Source organism: Lactuca saligna, chromosome 5 (assembly GCF_052625555.1).
Source record: "Lactuca saligna cultivar CGN05327 chromosome 5, ASM5262555v1, whole genome shotgun sequence".
Lineage (NCBI taxonomy): Eukaryota > Viridiplantae > Streptophyta > Magnoliopsida > Asterales > Asteraceae > Lactuca > Lactuca saligna.
The window spans coordinates 23,359,098-23,382,133 of NC_136421.1; positions in this window are offsets into that span (position 1 = coordinate 23,359,098).

Genomic DNA, 23,036 nt, shown 5'->3' on the forward strand with positions numbered 1-23,036 from the left:
CACTAAGCCTTGTGCTTACAGTGTTTGATGTTATTGTTTCAGGTACTAGTGACGACCGCGGGAAGGCGCCGGCTTGATCCGTACACACACACGTTCGAAGCTTGATATTATGATCTTGGGATTTTGTATTGTCTTGTTTGGATAATTAAAATGGTTGTTTTTATGAATATTGATGGAATTATGTTTTATAAAAATTGAAAATTTTGTTTTGAAATTTACGGTGTTACAAATTGGTATCAGAGCCTTGGTTTGAGGGATTCGGGTACACCTTCGGGGGTATTTGAACTCAAACTGAGGAACTGAAGAGATATTTTCAAAATAAAACCAAAATCTTCTAAGAGTAAAAGATTTTCCAGGAAGAAACGTGTGTACGATCAGTCAGCGCCCGAACGGTGAATTCCCAAAATACCTTTATATTACGTGATAATTATTATTAATATGATGTGTTTGTATGCTAGAGTAGGCTAGGTATTGCTAATAGGACTAGAGTGGCCTGTTTTGTGATGCCTTAGCCTAGGGAGGGGTGAGCTGCTATGAGATGCTGAGAGTAATTAGGTAGCAGCTAGGGCTTTGTGTGAGATCTGTTACAAAGTGATTTAAGTATAATAGAGTACTTGGGGATTGGGATCCGAAGAGGAAGATTTAGGGTGTGTAATGTGACGGTGCGGACAGTAGTATTGGGCCCGTACTACTGAAAGCACCGGTGCAGTACACAGTCCAAATAGGAATCTTGGGATACCAAGAATCAAGGAGGGGTGGATTGTCGAATGTAAGGGTGTTCGAGTGAATTCTAATTATCGCATGTTGTATTTCAAAGGTTGATCATGGTGAGGACACGTCACATGCCGGAGGATGCCAGAGCTAGTGATGAGGAGATTCGACAGATCATTCATGAGGAGGTGGCTGCGGTCATCAGAGCTGAGATACCAGAGATGTTCGGGTCTATTAAGACCGCGTTGATCGAGACATTTGACGAGCGCTATGCCACTCTTTCTGAGGCTTCTGTTGCAGCGGCTACCGCAGCGATCGCTGCGGGAAGACCCCAGGGAGGTGATGCGTCATTGTTTAGGGAGTTCAGCAACACCAAACCACCAGAGTTTGATGGTACGTAGGATCCGGTGGCAGCTATGAGGTGGATATCTGATATGGAGGGATGCTTCTTCACTTGCTCGTCCCCTGAGCATTTGAAGGTTCGGTTCGCGCTGAACCAGCTTCGCTTGGGAGCGAAGGACTGGTGGAAGTTTGTGACGGCGCACTTTACACCTACTGAGCTTTCGGCAGTGACCTGGGAGAGGTTCACTACCATGTTTCGAGATGAGTACGTTCCTCAGGTGGAGAGGGAGTGTCTGGCACAGGAGTTTCTGACCCTCAAGCAGGGTACCGAGTCAGTTACAGCGATTACGAGGATGTTTCATGAGAGGGCGATGTTCTGCCCTGAGCACGTGTCCACCGAGCAGGCATGTATGAGCCGTTACCTGAGCATTCTAAGACGGGATATTCGGGAGTTCGTTGCGAACTCCTTGTATCGGACATTTGCTGAGCTTCAGGCAAATGCTCGGAAGAGGGAGATTGAGCTTGAGACTCAGGCCAGGGAGGAGGCAGAGTCTCTAGGGAGGGATCGGCGGTCGGCACAGTCCCAGCCGGCAGCCAAGCGGGCCAAGCCCGCTGATCCCAGACCTGGGAGCCAGAAGGGCCGCACTTGTGGGAAGTGCGGCAAGGGTCACGATGGAGTCTGTCGAGCAAGGTCTTGCTACAAGTGTGGCAAGGAGGGGCATATGGCCAAGGACTGCCCCAAGGGGTTTGCAGTGTGCTTCCACTGCAACCAGACCGGACACCGGAAGGCAGAGTGTCCGTTTCTACGCGGAGCATCTCAGGGGTCTGCTCCCGCCACCATCAGAGCTACAGAGAGTCGGCCCGTGAAGGCCGAGGCACCGAGGGCTCGAGGGAGAGCCTTTCAGCTGACTGCTGAAGAGGTCCGCGCTGCGCCCGACGTTGTGGCTGGTACCTTCCTTGTGAACTCTGTACCTTCTTTAGTGTTATTTGACTCGGGTGCGAGTCGATCTTTTGTATCTTTGACATTTAGTCAGCATATCAGTGTTAGTCGTGGGGCACTGAGTCGGCCCCTGCGGGTTTCCATAGCCGCCGACAGAGTGATTTGTGCCACGGAGGTCCTCCGGGGATGTGTATTGGAGATTTTTGGGGTTGAGTTCCCGATCGACCTGATTCCTATTGCGATGGGTGATGTCTGTGTTATAGTGGGCATGGACTGGTTGAGCCGATTCGGCGCGGTTATCGATTGCGAGCGTCAGCTGGTGACCATACGAGATCCTAGTGGGGGAGTTCTTTCGGTTTACGGCGAGGGTACACGTTCTGGATCAGCCTTTTGTTCGGCTGCTAGGGCGAGGCAGTGTTTACAGCAGGGCTGTAAGGGTTTTGTGGCGTATGTGATGGATACGCGAGTGATCTCCGAAAGACCGAGTTCAGTGGATGAAGTTCCGGTGGTGCGTGAGTTTCCAGACGTTTTTCCCGAAGAGTTACCAGGTGTGCCTCCCGTGAGGCAAGTGGAGTTCGGTATCGATTTGGTTCCGGGAGCCGCGCCTATCGCTAAGGTGCCGTATCGCCTTGCGCCTCCAGAGATGCAAGAGTTATCCTCGCAGCTTCAGGAGCTGCTGGGGAAGGGGTTTATTCGGCCGAGTAGCTCGCCGTGGGGAGCACCCATCCTGTTTGTGAAGAAGAAAGATGGCTCGCATCGCATGTGTATTGATTACCGGGAATTGAATAAGCTAACGGTCAAGAACCGTTACCCGTTGCCGAGGATCGACGATTTATTCGATCAGTTACAGGGAGCATCTTGGTTCTCCAAGATTGATTTGAGGTCGGGCTATCATCAGGTGAGAGTGCGGGACGAGGACGTCCAGAAGACAACATTCAGGATGCGTTATGGGCATTATGAGTTTGTGGTGATGCCTTTTGGGCTCACCAATGCCCCGGCTGTGTTCATGGACCTCATGAACAGGGTATGTCGGCCGATGTTGGATCGGTCGGTGATTGTGTTTATTGATGATATTCTGGTATATTCGAGATCTAGAGAGCAACACGAGGAGCATTTGAGGGAGGTTCTTGGAGTTTTGAGATCGGAGAAACTTTATGCAAAGTTTTCCAAGTGCGATTTCTGGTTACGGGAGGTCCAGTTTCTGGGACACCTCGTTAACCAGAAAGGGATATTGGTCGATCCGGCCAAGGTTGACGCAGTGATGAGGTGGGAGGTGCCAAGGTCACTTTCTGAGATCCGGAGTTTCCTTGGGTTGGCAGGGTATTATCGGAGGTTTATTAAGGATTTCTCCAAGATTGCAGTTCCACTCACCAGATTGACCCGGAAGGGTGTTGCATTTTTATGGGGTCCCGAGCAGCAGACCTCCTTTGAGACTCTTCGCCAGAGGTTGTGTGAAGCTTCGGTATTAGCTCTTCCGGAAGGGATGGAAGGTTTTGTGGTATTCTGTGATGCATCGATTTTAGGACTAGGAGCGGTGCTGATGCATAAGGGACATGTGATAGCATATGCATCGAGGCAGTTGAAGCCTTACGAGACGAGGTACCCCACACATGATTTGGAGTTGGGGGCAGTGGTGTTCGCCCTCAAGATTTGGCGGCACTACTTGTATGGGGTTCGTTGTACGATTTACACAGACCATAAGAGCTTGAAGTACTTGATGGATCAGCCTAACCTAAATATGCGGCAAAGGAGGTGGTTAGATGTGGTCAAGGATTATGATTGCGAGATCTTGTACCACCCGTGCAAGGCTAATGTGGTAGCCGACGCGTTGAGTCGCAGGGCGGAGAGTACTCCACTGCGAAATGTATGTTTGAGATTGACCGTGATAGCTCCAGTTCTGGACGCCATTCGTGGGGCACAGGCCGAGGCTGTGCGTCCGGAGATGCAGAAGAGAGAGCGGGTCGTTGGGTTGGTTTCTGAGTTTGTATCGGATAGTCGAGGGCTTATGACTTATCAGGGCCAGATCTGGGTACCGTTTGTGGGCGGTACGCGTACTACATTGATGGAGGAGGCTCATAGATCGAAATTCTCGATCCATCCCGGGGCTACAAAGATGTATTTGGACTTAAGAAAGGAGTATTGGTGGCCTTGTATGAAGAGGGATGTCGCATGGTTTGTCGAGAGGTGTTTGACCTGTCGAAGGGTAAAGGCCGAACACCAGAGACCGCATGGCAAGTTGCAGCCATTGGAGGTCCCCGAGTGGAAATGGGAACAGATCACTATGGATTTCATCACCAAATTGCCGAGGACTGCCAAAGGAGTCGATGCAATTTGGGTGATTGTGGATAGGTTGACAAAGAGCGCTCACTTTCTTGCCATCGGTGAGAGTTCTTCGGCGGAGAAGTTGGCGGAGATTTATGTGAGGGAGGTTGTATCTCGGCATGGGGTGCCGATCTCGATTGTTTCAGACCGCGATGTGCGTTTCACTTCCCGGTTCTGGAAGAAATTTCATGAGGAGTTGGGTACTAAGCTGCATTTTAGTACCGCATATCACCCCCAGACCGACGGCCAGAGTGAGCGGACGATTCAGACACTTGAGGACATGCTTCGAGCATGTGTATTGGACTTCGGGGGTAGTTGGGATACGTATTTGCCCTTGGCAGAGTTTTCCTACAATAACAGCCATCATTCGAGCATCGGTATGCCGCCCTTTGAGCTGTTGTATGGTAGGAGGTGTCGGACTCCCATTTGTTGGGGAGAGGTTGGGCAAAGGGTAATGGGCAGTACAGAGATCGTGAATCAGACGACAGAGCAGATTCAGCTGGTCAGACAGAGGTTATTGACCGCTCAGAGCCGACAAAAGAGTTATGCGGATAGACGCCGGTCCGAGCTGGAATTCCAGGTCGGCGACTTCGTTCTCCTGAAGGTTTCTCCTTGGAAAGGAGTGATCCGGTTCAGGAAGAGGGGCAAATTGGGGCCCCGGTTTATAGGTCCATTTAGTGTGATTGCAAGGGTAGGCCGGGTAGCCTATCGGCTGGAGTTACCAGCAGAGTTGGGGCAGATTCACAACACTTTTCATGTATCGCAGTTGAGGAAATGTATAGCCGATGAGTCGGCAGTGGTTCCATTAGAGGATATTCAGGTAGATGCAAGCCTGAATTATGCTGAGAGACCAGTGGCCATTAGGGATCGGAAAATCAAGATTTTGAGGAACAAGGAGGTACCTTTGGTATTGGTTCAGTGGCAACATCGGAGGGGATCAGAAATGACCTGGGAGCCGGAACGTATGATGCGGAAGCAGCATCCGGAGCTGTTTTAGAGCGAGACTTCGAGGGCGAAGTCTAGTTCTAGTGGGGGAGAGTTGTAACATCCGGATTTTACCAGGTATCTTGTAAATTTAATTTTGTTGAATTGTGAGGGGGACTCGGCGAGTTGGAGCTCAGACTCGCCGAGTAGGGACGTGGAATTGGACAATGTATCGCGCCTGGACTCGGCGAGTCCAGGATATGGACTCGGCGAGTCTGCGCTGTGTAGAGAAACCCTAAAATCCCGGGCTTGAGGCCTATTTAAAGGGCCTTATGGCCGTCATCTGTGCTCACCCAACCCTTAGAGAGAGACCCTTGTGTTCTTGAGTGATTGTGGAGAGAGAGGAGCATTTCTTGACCTTGTGTGTGCCATTTAGCAAAGAAGAAGGAGATTCTAGGCAAGAGGAAGCAAAGGAGGCTGCTATTTCGTGGATTTGGAGCTTAGATCATCAATCTAGAGGTATGATTTCGGTCCATATTCTGTTTGGTGAAGCATTATGCGATTTAGGGCTTATTATGGTCATTTATGGGATGATTTGATGCCCAATGGTTCCCTCCTTGTGTTAAGGTTATGGATCTGGATCCATAGAGGTCCAGAGAGCCTCACTCATCAAGCTTTATGTATAACAATGGAGTCTAGGACCTTGTGTTGTGGTATTTGAGTCAAAAACATCATATATGGTCATATAGAGGTTGTATGTGCATCAAGATTGTAACTTTACGTGCTAAATGAGCTTGGAGGGACTGGATCTATGGATTAATGGACTAGATCTGACCTTATGAGCAAGATTGAGTCATTGCATGGCACGGACTCGCCGAGTCTGAAGAACAGACTCGGCGAGTAGCATGAATGTTGCCCGACCACACAGTGAGTGGTCTTGCCGAGTTGGGGAGGGTGGACTCAGTGAGTCAAGGGGGAGTCAGAATGGACCGGTGGACTGAGTCAAACTGGACTCACCGAGTTGTTCTTGAGACTCGGCGAGTTGAGTCGTGGTGGCCCCACAACTCATGCCAGGTGGAACTCGTCGAGTTGAGTGAATGCTCGACGTGTCAAGGGAGGATTCCAGGGAAATTGGTGTATACGCACAGACTCGCCGAGTCACTATAGCGCACTCGTCGAGTCCGGTCAAAGTTGACCGTTGACCGTTGACCAGCGTTGACCTAAATTGACTTGTTATAGTGTGGTCAACCCTAGTTGGGAAAGTGTTAATTAGGGATGTATTGTGCTATAGGGGGACTACAGCTCAGCAGATCGAGTGATTAGCGATTTCAGGTTTACGATTTACCGAGACACACGAGGTGAGTCTTCTCACTATACTTTACCTTGAGTAGGTAACCAGAGTTATGTGATAGAGTATTTGTATGCTATGTATGTTATGTGTTGTACTGCATTATTTCTATGTGATTTATGTGGTGCATGTCTATCAGAGCTAGAACCTGAGGGTTCACAGAGTTTGGGTGCACGGACCCACAGAGTTATAGCCTAGAGTGGCTAATATGTGTTATATGTGGTATTTTGGGGAACTCACTAAGCCTTGTGCTTACAGTGTTTGATGTTATTGTTTCAGGTACTAGTGACGACCACGGGAAGGCGCTGGCTTGATCCGTACACACACACGTTCGGAGCTTGATATTATGATCTTGGGATTTTGTATTGTCTTGTTTGGATAATTAAAATGGTTGTTTTTATGAATATTGATGGAATTATGTTTTATAAAAATTGAAAATTTTGTTTTGAAATTTACGGTGTTACAGTTTTGTGATCCTCGGCATCCCAGTCACAAATCGAGGGGCATATCGAGATTTAAACATGTCATTGAAAAGTTCAAAAAATCTCAAATGATCTAGGAGTTTTCAATACATTTGAAACTTAAATTTCCTTTTCTTTTTTCATAGTGGAAATTGGTAAATCCTCATTTACATACCTTCAAATATTCTGCAACTTGATTTACAACATCCCTATTCTAGGTTGTAGAGTATTGTGTTGGATCCTAGCCTCGATGTTTCATTTGGGTGTCACATCAAGGATTTTAATCAACTTAACTTGAATTTTTCTCCCGTTTTGTAGATGTCAAAGTATGACAACTATGGTCTTCCCAAATCCCGTAGAACAAGCTTTCCACATGAAGATGATATTCCACGATATGATCGAGGAACAAGAGATCATGCTTCACTTCCTCCACCTCCTCCAATTGTTCTCCCTAACCCACAAGTTCGAAGGCTTGAAACGTTCAAGCTCACTCAAGCCCTTTTGGTAAGTAAACATGAAGATGGGAAACCTGTGTGTGTACACATCTTAGAGATGGAGTCACACATTGATAGGTTAAGAATGTTGGGTGTCAAGATTTCAGGTGAGTTGACTGTTGACTGGGATCTTCAGTCACTTCCTTAATCATATAGTGAGTTTGTTAGAGAGTACTATATGATAGATCACGATGTGGCCCTCATTGATCTCACCTATTTGCTTATAGTTGTTGAATCAACAATGATTTGGCGTGTTGGTCAAGGAAATTTGTCTGGTGAGTCAAACTCCCAAACTATAATGGACATTGGCAACATCGGAAGTCTAGAAAGAACTAAGTCTATGATTGTCCAATGTGTTGTGCCAAAGGAGTCCATTTGCTTTTATTGCCAAGAGAAGGGGCATTGGAGACGACGCTGCCCTATTTACCTGAAAGATCTAAGAGATGGGAGAGTCAAAACGTATGGCTCTATTTCAGGTGAAATCCATTAACTAACTCTTTTAAGTTCCTATTCTAGATCTTAATACATGATGTGATAAGATTACATTTTGATGTTTTGTAGGATCAAAGAAAAGAGAGGAAGCTTAAGGGAAGAAGTGAGTTGAATCTAATGGTGAAGAAATGGATTTCGATCGCATTACTTGAAGATTAGATTCTTGAGCTACTACTTGGAGTTAGAATAAGATTGCTAAGAAATATGTATTAACATAGTTTTTCAATTGAATTGCATTGTAAGGTGTAACAACCTGAAATTCATATCCTTAATTGTAACCCCTTTTCGCGACTCGTTCCGATCATCCAATCGCCGTTTCCGTTTCCAACCTTTTATTAAGTCGTTAATAGGAATTTTATTTTATGACTTAATAAGTGTCTTAATACCCTTAGAACTCATTCTAACGTCTCATATTAATGATCGGAACATTTTTAGAACCAACCATATCGGGTTACGGCAAATTGGCCGGGTGCGACCAAAAGCCCCGTCTAACACCGGTATCGGGTAGAATTCTACCATGTCCCGAACTTGGACACTATTTAAAGTGATCCAAGTCTCCATTTTGAAGCTTTTGCTCCATTTTACAACTATCATTCCAACCTCTCTCCTCAAACTAGATTTAAGGGTCAAAATCTCAAGTTTAAGGCTTCAAATCACCAAGGTACCTTCCCTAATTTGTTATACAACATCTTTAGCCCTCAAATTCGAGTTCAAACCATGGGATAGGACCATTATCATGAGTTTACGGCCCTAGAACAGTCCTAGGCCGTAAACTCATATAAAAGGGGTTTTGGAGCAACAAAACACTTCCAAACATCAATTGGACCTTGTATATGGCTAGAGGACTTTATGAAATGGAATTAGAATGCCTCAAACCAAGATTTGAAGCCTTGTATATGATTTTACGGCCCTGGAAGGTGCCTAGGCCGTAAACACATATTTAAAGGGCTTTTAAGCCATTTAACCCTTCCAAAACACAAACAAGACTTAGATATGATTTTTAGAATATTGGAATTGGACTTAGAACACTTCAAACATAAATTTTGAGAGGTTTATAGGAGTTTACGGCCAAGACATGTGCTTGGGCCGTAAACTCCTCAAAAATGGGTATAAATTCATTTCTAAGGTGTTAGAAAGCCATCCAACACCACCAAAAGCTTTGGAATAAATCATAGAACCAACCAAAAATAGTTTAAGGGCTTTAAACACATCAAAATCCCACATTTGAGAGTTTACGGCCATAGAACATGCCCCATGGCTGTAAACTCCTAAAAGGATGTCAAATGGTGCCCAAAATTATTTCTAGGCTTGTTAGAATTTTTAGAATCACATGTGATTAAATTTGGGACCTTAACAACACTTATTCTAAGAGATATGAGAGTTTACGGCCATAGAACCCATGCCTAGGCCGTAAACTCCTTTAAGTGTTGCATTTGGTGATTTTAATTCAATCCAAGCCTTAGGTAAAATTATTCCAAGCATTTCCAAGTGGTATTGACCCTATGTGACCCATTAAACACCATAAACCACCCCCACCATGAGTTTACGGTCGTAAACTCAAGGGGAATGGGTGTTTAGGCCGTAAACTCAATTAGGAAGTTTACTCTTGGGGAGTAAACTCAAATCCCAAGTCCCACGCTTCAATTCCCATCCGTAGATGTCACCCGGGTCACTCCAAACACCCGTTTTGAGGTGTTTTCGTTCGTTGGAGTGTAACTTCATATCTAATTAGAGTTTGTAAATCTAATTAGATATATTTGTATGCCATTTCATTTTACATAGGAACCTCGTGTGTTAGCAGGCCTCGATTCGACGTTTAGCATCCGAAATCGACACACTTCCGCGTCCGGTGAGTTCATACCCCTACCCTTTTCAATGGTTTTTCAATGTTTTCAGGGGGGAATACAAGCAAAAGTACAAGAATATCTTGTACTCAATCATATCATTTCAGTTAAATGGTCTCATAAATTGTACATTTTAAGAATTGAAAACCTTTTAAACAAACTGTTTTAACTTGCAGAGTTGTTTGTTTTTAACCCGATTTTCAATTCTTGTTATACACTGTTATATTGTGTACTTTGCATTTGATTGTTCACATTTAAACTGATAGAATACATAAACCATTATAATGTCTGTAATAAAACACTAAGGTTCGAGTGTAAAGACAGACTCCATTAGAAAACATAAAACATCTGTACGTCCTTAACAATACACCTAGGCTCGAGTGTGATAGATAAATACCATCATAACACACAAATCACTGAAATGTCCTTAATAATACACCTAGGATCGAGTGTAAAGGACTATAATCATTAGATAACACCTAGGCTCGAGTGTAATGTCCTTAATAACACACCTAGAATCGAGTGTAAAAGGACAATCATCGTTAGATAACACCTAGACTCGATTGTAATGTTCTTAATAAAACACCTAGACTCGAGTGTAAAGGATAGGTACGTAGAACATAGCCAGTTGTAAATACTACTTTCCTAGTCGAAAAGTAAAGAGTAATCTTAATGATTGGAGACACGTCCTTGTAACACTTCCATTGCACGAGATAGTGGAGGACTAACCCTGTAACCAGAATCTCCGTTCATAGGAGAGCGTGGCTTGAGTGTATAGATCTATGCGGGACTGACAATCCCACACCTGGCTGCTAGCTACAGCCGAACCGAAAGGTTCAAGGGTGACGAGAGTCATAAAAGGATATTGACCACGGTTCGAGTCATATCTAGTCTGAGTATGGTTAAGGACTCACAATCTAGATTATTAACGTTTCAGACTCATTTACTAACTTTATGTACATAGTAAAGTTAATGTACGTCTAGGGATGACAGATACACACACAAAGTCAGGGAAACATGGGGTTTTCCTGGGAAGAACACTGAACATAACCAGAACCAGTAAAGACACACACACACACAGTCAAGGAAACATGGGGTTTTCCTGGGGAGAATACTGAACATAACCAGAACTAGTAAAGATACACACACACAGTCAGGGAAACATGGGGTTTTCCTGGGAAGGACACCGAACATAATCAGAATTAGTAATAGTTCACACACACAATCAGGAGAACATGGGGTTCTTCCTGAGTAATATTAGTATGAAATTAAAGAAGTGTAATAAGTTAAACAATTGTACTACATTTCACAAGAATAATCATGTTTTAATTAGACATCGTTTACGTTACTTTTGGATTTGGAAACTAACTTTACATAAGAAAATATGGGATTTTCTTGGATAACCACTTTTCAGGAAAAAAAAGAAACTCGTACATTTTCAGAAAAACTAACCGCTTATGAACTCACCAGCTTTATGCTGATTTTCAAACCGCTTGTATTCTCAGGTCCGCGTTAGACAGATACACAAAGATCCTTTTGTACGAAGACGGATTTCTCAGAAGATTCGTTTTTGGTTATTTATATATCATATGTATCACTTGTATAACTTGTACTTTTGAAACAAATGTAAAACTTTCATATATGTAATGTAATGGTTGTTTTACTTTACTTACTATGTACATTGGATTTGATACTCAATGTGGAGTCAATCCCGGAAACGTGTCCGCCTTTGGTTTTCGGGGTGTGACAGATTGGTATCAGAGCCCTTGTTTATAGTGAACGAAGGATACCAAACCTTACATGGTATAAAACTATAAACATTAAGGGGCCTAAGTGCTCTGAATTAAAAGTATCTTCAAAACTACAAGTATTTTCAAAAGTATACAAGTATACCGAGCCGTCGAAATCCATAACTACAAGTAGAACAAAACATAAGTAAATGGGTGTTGTACACTGCGGTTAAACCTGGGCAGTTATGTAGTCGTGTCTAGGATCAATATGGCCTGGCCAATTATATTCATTCGAGATATGGCCAACATGTGCTCGGGAGTGACTGTGGTACGCAGCATACCTAAAACTTACCCAATATCTCAAACAACAAGTCGTCGCTGCAACGAACCACGAAATACTATGGGAGTATTTCATGAGCCAATCCTTCATAGAAAATCCTCGTATATGCGATGCTACTTGAACGTTCCTCTAGCGATAAAATGTTTTGTCTTGATAACTCTTTCCTACTTTATCGCTTAGTATAATGCTATATCTGTTTTGATGAGATATCCCCTGTTCCATATCTCTTGATTCAATTCAGAGGGCTTATAATCCTCTCTTTCCTGATCTTTTTAGATCAAGATGCCTCCAACAAAGAGACCCAGCTCAAAGAACAACGACAATCCTCCTCCGCCACCATCTCCTCCTCAATTCGATCTCGCATCACTTCAGACAGTTCTGACTGCTGCAATGGTGGCAGCCATGTCACAAATGAATCCCGGTGGCTCCGAAGGTGGCCAGCAACCCCAACACCTAGAAGATAGCCAGGGACACCGGAAAGAGGGTTCCTATAAGGATTTCATGAACGCCAAACCCACGTCTTTTGATGGCAATGGAGGTGTCATTTCCCTTACCCGATGGTTCGAGAAGATCGAATCTATCTTTGAAATCTGCGCTTGTTCAGATTCAAATAAGGTAAAGTTTGCTGCCTGCACCTTTATCGACAAAGCCTTGACTTGGTGGAACGGCCGAGTCAAATCCTTAACCTTACCTGTAGCCAACGCCATGGGTTGGGAAGCCATGAAGGAACTTCTGTTGGCTGAGTACTGCCATCGGGGCGAAATGCAGAAGTTAGAACATGAACTGTGGAACCTGAAGATGAAAGGTTCCGACATTGTTGCTTATACTTCCAGTTTCGACAACTTGGCACTACTTTGTCCGGGAATGGTTAGCCCGAAAAGTAAGAAGATAGAGAGATTTATCCGGGGGCTGACTCTGCCAATGAAAGGAAACGTCATAGCTGCGAGGCCGGATACGTACGACAGCGCCAAATGTTTAGCACAAATCTTAATCGATCACAGTGATGACCTTGAAGAGGCAGCCACTACTACTGAGTCGATAGTGAGGAGCGGTGAGAAAAGAAAACTTGGGAAGAAAGAGAAAAGCCAAACATCACACGAATCTTCAAAGAGACAGCAAACGGTGGCAATTCACGCTGTCACTTCCTCTGCAACTATTTCTGTTGATGGGTCCTTAACCCGAAAATCTGCTAATAGGTATGCTGGAACCCTTCCTAGTTGTGGCAAGTGCAACTATCATCATCTTTCGTCCGGTCCATGTATAGAGGTAATTTGCAACAAATGTGGCATAAAGGGTCACATGGCGAAGAACTGTAAGACGCCAACTCAATCAACGAGTCAAACTTCCGGAGCAGGCATCGGTCGGGCCTGCTATGGTTGTGGAGAAGTGGGGCATCTCAAGCAAAACTGTCCCAAGGCTACAACACCTGGGAACACCGGAATAATTCTAGCAATAGGGCGAGAGGAGACAACCACCGATCCCACCGTTACCACAGGTATATTTCCCCTCGTTAAATTTATATGCCTGTGATTCTTTTCGATTCTAGCACCGAAAGAAATTCGTTAACCATCCATTTGAACATTTACTAACCCCCGTCGTTTACGAGTAACCGAAAATGTATGTCTTCGAGATGGTTATCATATGAAAATGAGAACGCTTGTGTCGTATTCGTAGATTGTTTTCTCAATGTGAGCGATTATTCTTTTCCATTCGATCTATTGGTAAACTTTTTATGAAATGTAATGGTTGTTTTACTTTACTTACTATGTACATTGGATTTGATACTCAACGTGGAGTCAATCCTGGAAACGTTTCCGCCTTTGGTTTTCGGGGTGTGACATAAGGACAAATTATTCCGCAATAAAATAAATTTTGATTTTATATTATTTATTTATCCTTGCAATGACGTGTATGAAAAAAATTTGATGTTTGAAGGTTTCTATTATTATCATTAATGGATTTGATTCTTTATTTGGGTATTTGTGGAAATGACAAGAATTTACCAAATATGGAGAGTTCCTCGTCGCCCAAGTTTCAATTGGATAGAAACTTGGAATCATGCAACGAGTATTGTATAATGAATGAAAAACTTTCACATTTGGAAAATTTAGACTATTTCCTTGACAAAGTGTCAATTGAAGGACTAGGAGATCAAGTACACTAGGTCGTACGTTGATCAAGTCTACCACAAGAGTTACAAAGATATTTGTCATGATTTACTAAAGTTTAGTGAATATGGTTATACTTAAAAGATTGAGTATAATTCTAAGTTTATTGAAAGAGTTTCAATCAATAGTAGAACGAATAAGAAGAATCAAGTAGGCAGAAAGATAAAGGTTTCTCTATTCTAAGAATAAGGGAGAGTACCTTTTATTATGTTTTATGATAGGTCTTATTGATTAAGAACCATATCTCAATTAATCCTCTAAGTGAGTCTTATTGGAATTGTATGTCTGATAAGAGGAATTGAAAATTGAAGAAATGGTTAAATCAAGAAGTCAATCATACTTCGTTCCGAAAAACAAGTCTTAGAGTTAAGATTGTGACATTAAGTGACAAGTCTAAAGAAGGTTTATAACATTCATCAAATGTGGAATTTGGAAAAAGGTTTCTTATTCTTGCACATTTGAAATTGGTAAGTTGTGATGTCTTGGATAAGACAAATGTTTTGTCTTGATAAAAGCTACACTAACTCTTGAATATTTGTTTATCAAGAAAAAGTTTCTTGACAAGAGAACCTTATATGTCAAGGAGTCAGTGGGAGTCTTAATAATGGTCTTGAAAAGTTTCGAGAACAAATCAAGAATAAACCTAATTAATCGTCACTAGCACATAACTTGAGGTTTATAACCTATCGTGTTTCTGTGCCATTCCAATTAAGTTAATTATGCATGTGAGTTCTATGAGTTCTCCTTTGAATGCATAAAGACAAAGCACCTTGATCAATGGAAAGTACATTGATATGTAAACAAAAGTTGCTAAACTACTTGAAAGACATGGTGGACACTCGTGTTACCATGAGGTAGGAAATCAAGATTAATAATGTTCAGTCCATATGAGTTTGGATTTGTCGCAAACTTGGTTTTGGCAAATTCACATGGATAGGAACACATACACCATAAAATCTAAGTGTCATAAGATTCCCTCCTTCATAAAAATGATTGTGAGGAAATGCTTTCACTAAGAGAGATTTTAAGAAGATAGCAATTGTGAAAATTGTATTCACGAACTCGATTATGGTTACGGAATCCCTTTCCATAGTTCGAATTGTGAGATTTCGCAATTGGGAATTAGAAATATGAACTTAAGAAATTCAATAGGTATTCTGGAAGTTCAACTGTTTTCTGAATACATGTCAAAGCTAGTGGGAGAATAAGTGTTATGCTTATATGATAATAATCATCATGATAGTGGGAGCATAATTATTATGCTTGTATGATTATTAAGGCAGGTATTGCAAGTTAGAAATATTAATTATAGAAAACAAGAGTTATGCTTTGCAAAGTCGTAAGGGTTGAAAAGTTGTTTTTCTATAATTAAGGGAGAGAATATTGCACTTCATTTTAAATCTAAAGGCTTAGATTGTGGAATGTTAATAAATTTAGTCAAAGATACATAGTGTGTTCTCAAATTTCGATTATGATTACGGCATCCCTCTTCATAGTTCGAATTGTAAGAACGTGACACATAAAATATTATGGCAGAAGATTGATAAAGTATCACATCTTTATGTAAGACATTATGCATCGTGTCCTATACGCTTTGGGGTATAGGATCGATTGCAAATTCTATAATATTTGACCATTTTAAAATTTTCCAAATGTCTAGCGCATTAAGAGGGAAAAAGGACTAGAATCGGTTTTGACTAAAATAATTAAACAACTATCAAAGGACGATCCAAATTTCGTTGAAGATTGGTTGCTTGTAAGTAGTTGGAAGTATAGTATTGGATGGACCATATCGACATTATTATGAATAGATAAGATTCTATTAAGAATGAGTTGTCATATGGAAAATATGGTAATGTTTCCATATTGGGAGTTAGATATTGAGAATCTATGTCTAGATTAGAAACTTGTATGCAAGAAGGACGTTCAAAGGAATGTACTTTGAGTGAGAGACATCGTATCTATAGAATTGTTTTTGATAGAGATTGGCCAAGTCTTGATGATTTTGAGCTATGACTTTACAAAAGGATCATTGCATAAAATGTTAGAATTTAGCATATTGTAACACCCCGTTCTTAAAATATCTATTGATGGGTTCCCGAGATCAAGAGTAAGGGCATTTCGGTCTTTCATAAGCGATGGGTTATTATTCGTGAAGGTTTCGGATCGGGGTGTGCTGATAGAAGCGAAGATCTTCTCGCCACCTTTTCGTGGATATTAAGTTCATCAGAATCGGGTCTAGAATGAAGGAGTTATGACACTTTGAAGATTTGGCAAGAATGGCCCTTATAGAAACAATTTGCATGGAAGACCATGTAAGCATGCTGAAACATGTATGGGTACGCCTAGCGTAATGGGGGAAATTGGATGCGGATGTTCAAGGCACACGCCCAGCGTACAAGGAGTACGCCAAGCGTACTCTCAGAGTCTCAAAACCCTAAATTTAGGGCTAGCCACTATATAAGGAACATATTGGTTCTCACCTTAGCCTCCATAAACACTCTCTCCTCCTTAGAAGCCCTAGATAGCCGTTCCACCTCCTTTGTTGGGCGTGTTTGACCTTGGAAAGCTTGTTTTGGCAAAGGACAACCAAGAAGAAGAAAGAGGAAGTTATCAAAGAAGGAGTGCGGTGGCTGAAGCTCGTACATTTGGAAAGGGATCATCTTCTAGAGCCCTGTTGAAATAAAAAGTCTCTAGCTTGACAATTATATTGTGTAGATCTATGTGTTGCAAAGTTTTGACACCATTCTTGTCCCAAAAACCTCATCTTGATGCATGATTCGAGTTGGCTGAGATTAGCTGTCCTTTTAGACCTTAGGAAAGGTCTTGTGTAAGAAAAATGAGGTCCCAAGGGTTTTGGTTGTCTCATATGTGATATAGATAGGTCTTAATGGATTAAGACCTTGGATTAAGAGCTTTTTGGACGTCCCAAGTGATAAATTTTGTGACTTTATGGATCCTAGGCATGTTTGGTCGATGGATCTGAAGTTTGGGCTTAAGAACTTAAGCCATTAAGGACTTATGGGGACTTTGAGTTTAGCGAGTTTATGCCCCACGTAAACTGGTGTACGCCCCGCATACTCACCATTCTGCCTATACGCTTAGCGTACGTTGAAGTACGCCCCGCGTAATCCGTCTGTATGGATCATGATTTTTAGGCCTTATTTGACTGGGCTGTCTATGGACTAATAGGCTTGGGCTTTGACTGAATAGTATGGATGGAGTATTTTGGACCTAATAATTATTATGGAACTTGGATCTAGGCCCGTTTGTAGAGGTGGGCCCAATTTAGTAAATTGGGCCAATATTGGGCTTTGTATGAGAATTTGACTTTGGGCCTTGGCCCAATAAGAGGATGATGGACATGATGAAGTGTTGTGGGCTTTAGTCATGGATCAGATTAAGTTAAGGGTAAATTGGTCAATTTACCCTTGGAAGGATATTGTGATTTATCTAATGGTTATTTATGCCATCTTGGCTACTTCGGGATTTTCGGTGAGTTGGTGATTCGGGAGTCTGCTTTTCAGTTCAGAGTTTCGGCAGTTGCGAGGTGAGTTATCCTCACTATATCGACATGGTCTAAGGCACCAAGGCCGGCCCTTTATCGAATTGTAATCCAGGTATTGTTGTTGAATTATTGCTTTGTTGTGTTTGCATCCTGGTAGTTAGAATGATATATGTTACTGACCGGTTAGGTCGGTATCCTGTTTAAAGTATGCTATGTATGTGATCTGCTAGATCGGTTGACTGATGATTAATTGTTATGTGGCTATATGTTTATGTGCACATGGTTGGTTGACTGGGATTGGGTTGAGGCGGGTCCTGCTTTGTGTTGTAGGCCAACATACCCAGGGTGGACCGAATATCCCGAAGGCCCAACGAGTAGTCCGGATAGGTTGTAGGCCCCACGAGGGTGGACCAGACATGCCGAGGCTCGGAGAGTGGACCACGACGACTGAAGGCCCGGTGCGGGCGAACCAACCACACTGCAGACTCGATGGATATGGCTAGACTCGTAGGATGGACCAGGTGGACTGAAGGCCCGATGTGGCGGACCAGTCACACAGTAGACCCGAAGTGCATGGCTGTTCTATGTTCTGTTATGATATGGCATGTTATGTGTATGGTATATGTGGTTGGTATTTTGGGGGTGTCTCACTAAGCTTTCGGGGTTACAGTTGTGCTTTAAAATGTTTCAGGTACTTCAAGAGACCGTGGCAAGGCAAAGGCGTGATCGTACCGCTCCTCATGTTTTATGTGTTTATGATGTGGTTCTGGGAACATACTCTGATAATAAATGTATCGAAAACCTTTTTGTAATAACTTTATGAAATTGGGTTGTTTTTGAAAAGTTTAAATTGGCTCGAGTTTTTATGGTCGTTACAAGTTGGTATCAAAGCCTTGGTTTGACTGAATTGGAGGAACATTCGTGTGAATCCAGTCTCAAATCAAGGAGAGTTTTCAAAATAAGAATTTAAAATGGTTTTCAAAATGAGTAAAGGAGGATGTGGAGGTACGATCAGTCGGAGCCAGTAAGTAGCCCCAAAATACCATGCAAGTTATTTGTTTATGTGATATGATAGAACATCATTCTAGTACTAGGCTAGGGATCTTCAGTAATTGCATGATAGAGTTGCCTGATTTATGATGCCTACTAGCCTAGGGTTTCCTTTTGTATGAGATTTCCAGTGTTCCTCTAGGAGTGAGGTTGAGTGCTTGTTATGCCTGTTTTTCTCTAGGGTGTTGTGGTGATGCTTGATATAAATATGGGTAGGTGTGGAAGGTAGTATGGGCCCGTACTACTGAAAGCACAAGATCCATACGCGTATCAAGGAAGTCACAACCCCTAGGGCTGGGTTGGGAGTGGGTTCCCGGGTTAGTGGGAGGTTTCTGATGTTTGCGGTGTTTTTCAGTATGGTGGTTACGAGGCATGCTGGGAGTGGATCCGGGTTGGGATCGGGAATAGGAGAGGGCAGGGTGGATCAGCATCACCCGAGGTTATCAGTCAGATGATCACAGAAGAGTTGGATGCTAGGATTCGTGAGATCCTACATGATGAGTTTGCTGCTATGTTCCGGGCTGAGTTGCCAGAGCTGTTTGGGTCGATCAAGACTGCAATGGTCGAGTATTTTGATGAGCTCTATGCAGCTCTTATTGAGACAGCTGACGCGGCAGCTACAGTGGTTGTAGCAGCGGCAGGGGGAGGAGCCGGTAAAGGTTTTCAGTATCGGGACTTCGATAATACGAAGCCCCCTACCTTCGATGGGGTTCAGGATTCGATTTTTGCTATGTGTTGGTTGTCAGATGTGGAGGGATGTTTCTTCACATGTTCATGCCCTGCTGATCAGAGGGTGAGGTGTGCTCTGAACCTTTTGAAGCTCAGGGTGAAGGATTGGTGGAGGTTGACCACAAGATCATTTTCTGATGCGCAACAAGATGCAGTTTCTTGGGATCAGTTCAGAGAGATGTTCGGTACTCGCTATGTTCCGCGAGTTGAGAGGGAGAGATTAGCACAGGAGTTCCTGGAGCTGAAGCAGGATTCTGAGTCGGTGATGGAGATCACCAGGATGTTTACTGAGAGGGCGATGTTTTGCCCTGAGTTTGCTTCCGAGCAGGCTCAAATGTCCCGATATCTGAGTATGCTGAATAGGGATATCAGGTAGTTTCTTTCTACGTAGAGGTTTGAGACATTATTGGAGTTGCAGGAAGCCGCTAGGCGGTGGGAGTTGGAGATCGAGTTACAGTTGAGAGAGCAGAGGCAGGCTCCGGTACAGTCGCAGTGTAACACCGTAAATTTCAAAACAATTTTTCGCATTTTATAAAAACATAATTCATTTAATATTCGTAAAAACACCCATTTTTAAAATTCCATCCATGTCATACAAAAATCCCAAGATCTCCTAACATTAAAACCCGTGTGTGTGTACTGATCAAGTCGGCGCCTTCCCACGGTCGTCACTAGTACCTGAAACAAATAACATCAAACACTGTAAGCACAAAGCTTAGTGAGTTCTCCAAAATACCACATATAACATATATTAGACATTCGAGGCTATAACTTTGTGGGTCCATGCACCCAAACTCTGTGAACCCTCAGGTTCTAACTCTGTAAACATGCACAACATAAATCACATAGAATAATGCAATGCAACACATAACACATATATAGCATACAAACACTGTATCACATACTCTAGTTGCCTACTCAAGGTAAAGTATAGTGAGAAGACTCACCTCGTGTATCTCGATAACTCGCAAATCCCTGAAAACTCGTGCTCGATCCCTCGAGCTATAATCTTCCTATAATACAATATATCTCTAATTAACACTTTTACAACTAAGGTTGACTAACCCTATCAAGTCAACACTGGTCAACTCTGGTCAATGGCCAACTTTGACCGGACTCAGCGAGTGCACCAAAGCGACTCGGCGAGTCTATACGCGTTCACTGAATCCCTCGGATCCTCTCTTGGCATGTCGAGTACTTCCCTAACCCGATGAGTTCCACCTGGCATGAATCGCGGGCAACCACGACTCAACTCGCCGAGTCTCAAGAACAACTCAGTGAGTTCTGGCTTGACTCAGCCCCATATTGACTCTCCCTGACTCACTGAGTCATCCCCCAACCCGGCGAGTCTACTCGCTGAACACTTTACGTGAAACCCTAACCCTACTCGCCGAGTCTCAAGAACAACTCGGCGAGTTCATGCCATGCACAAACTCTATTGACCTTCTGAGGTCAGATCTGCTTTCCCAAACCATAGATCTGGCCTTCCCAAGCATGAATGTCACGTAAAGTTCGAAACTTGATGCTTGTATAACCCCCACAAGGCATCAAAAGGAGATTTGGTCCCAAAAATAACCACCTAGGTCCAATGACTCCATAATAACCCAAAAAGCTCCAATGGTTAAGGTCTCTGGACCTCTTTGAGTCCAGATCCAAGGCACAAACTCGAAGAGGGACCATTTGCTTCACATAATCACTCTCCAAAGGGGTTATAAAACCCTAACTCTAAAGATCAACCCTAAAACTGAAGGAGATTCGAACCATTACCTCAAAATGAAGCCTTTGGACTCTGGATCTGCTGGAATCTCACCTCCTCCTTTCTCTTGCCACCTTCGTCTTGCTAAACAAAGAATACAAAGGCCCAAAAGTGACTTCCTCTCTCCCAAAACGAATTAGCTCTCTTAGGGTTCTCTCAAGGGACTGATAGCCGCAATGGGTATAAGTGCCCTTAAATAGGCTCCAAACCCGGAGAATTAGGGTTTCATTAAACAGCGTGGACTCGCCGAGTCCACTCCTTGGACTCGCCAAGTCCAGACGCGAACCCGCATCCAAAATCGTGATCCTACTCGGCGAGTTTGAGCTCCAACTTGCTGAGTCTCCTCACAAAATACCAAAAATATAAGAATGAATAATACCTGGGAATCCGGGCTGTTACCATTCTCCCCCACTAGAACTAGACTTCACCCTCAAAGTCTCGCTCTGCAAATAACTTCGGATGATGCTCGTGCATCTCACGCTCCGGCTCCCAAGTCATATCGGAGCCCTTCTGATGCTGCCACTGAACCAAAACCAAGGGTACCTCCTTGTTCCTCAGAACCTTGATTTTCCGATCTTTGATTGCCACTGGTCTCTTAGCATAATTCAGGCTTAAATCCACCTGAATATCCTCTAATGGAACCACTGCTAACTCATCGGCTATACACTTCCGCAATTGCGACACATGGAAAGTGTCGTGAATCTGCCCCAACTCTGCTGGCAATTCCAAATGATAGGCTACGCTGCCTATCTTCGCGACCACCCGAAATGGACCAATATATCGTGGCCCCAACTTGCCCCTTTTCCTGAATCGAATCACTCCTTTCCAAGGAGAGACCTTCAGGAGCACAAAGTCGCCGACCTGAAACTCAAGCTCGAACCGGCGTCTGTTCGCATAACTCTTCTGACAACTCTGAGCGGTCAACAACCTCTGTCTGACCTGTTGGATCTGCTCTGTCATCTGAAGTACGATCTCAGTACTGCCCATAACACGTTGTCCGACTTCTCCCCAGTAAATGGGGGTCCGACACCTCCTCCCATACAACAGCTCAAAGGGTGGCATACCAATGCTCGAATGATGGCTGTTGTTGTAAGAAAACTCTACCAAGGGCAAGTACGTATCCCAACTCCCCCCGAAATCCATCACACATGCCTGGAGCATGTCCTCGAGCGTCTGAATCGTCCGCTCACTCTGTCCGTCTGTCTGGGGGTGATATGTGGTACTAAAATGCAGCCTAGTACCCAGCTCCTCATGAAACTTCTTCCAGAATCTAGAAGTGAAACGTACATCCCGGTCTGAGACAATCGAGATCGGCACCCCATGCCGAGATACCACTTCCCTCACGTACATCTCTGCTAACTTCTCTGCGGAGGAGCTCTCGCTAATAGCAAGGAAGTGGGCGCTCTTCGTCAACATGTCCACAATCACCCAAATTGCATCAACTCCCCTCGCAGTTCTCGGCAATTTGGTGATAAAATCCATGGTAATCTGTTCCCACTTCCATTCGGGAACCTCCAACGGCTGCAACCTACCATGTGGTCTCTGGTGCTCGGCCTTAACCCTATGGCAGGTTAAGCACCTCTCAACAAACCACGCAACATCCCTCTTCATACAGGGCCACCAATACTCTGTCCTCAGATCCAAATACATCTTTGTGGCCCCAGGATGGATCGAGAATTTCGACCGATGAGCCTCTTCCATCAAAATGGTATGTGTCCCTCCCACAAACGATACCCAAATCCGCCCCTGAAATGTCATTAGCCCCCGACCATCGCTAATGAACTCCGATACCAACCCTACCACTCGCTCCCTCTTTTGGTTCTCCGACCTCACGGCCTCAGCTTGTGCTCCACGAATGGTGTCCAACACCGGAGCCA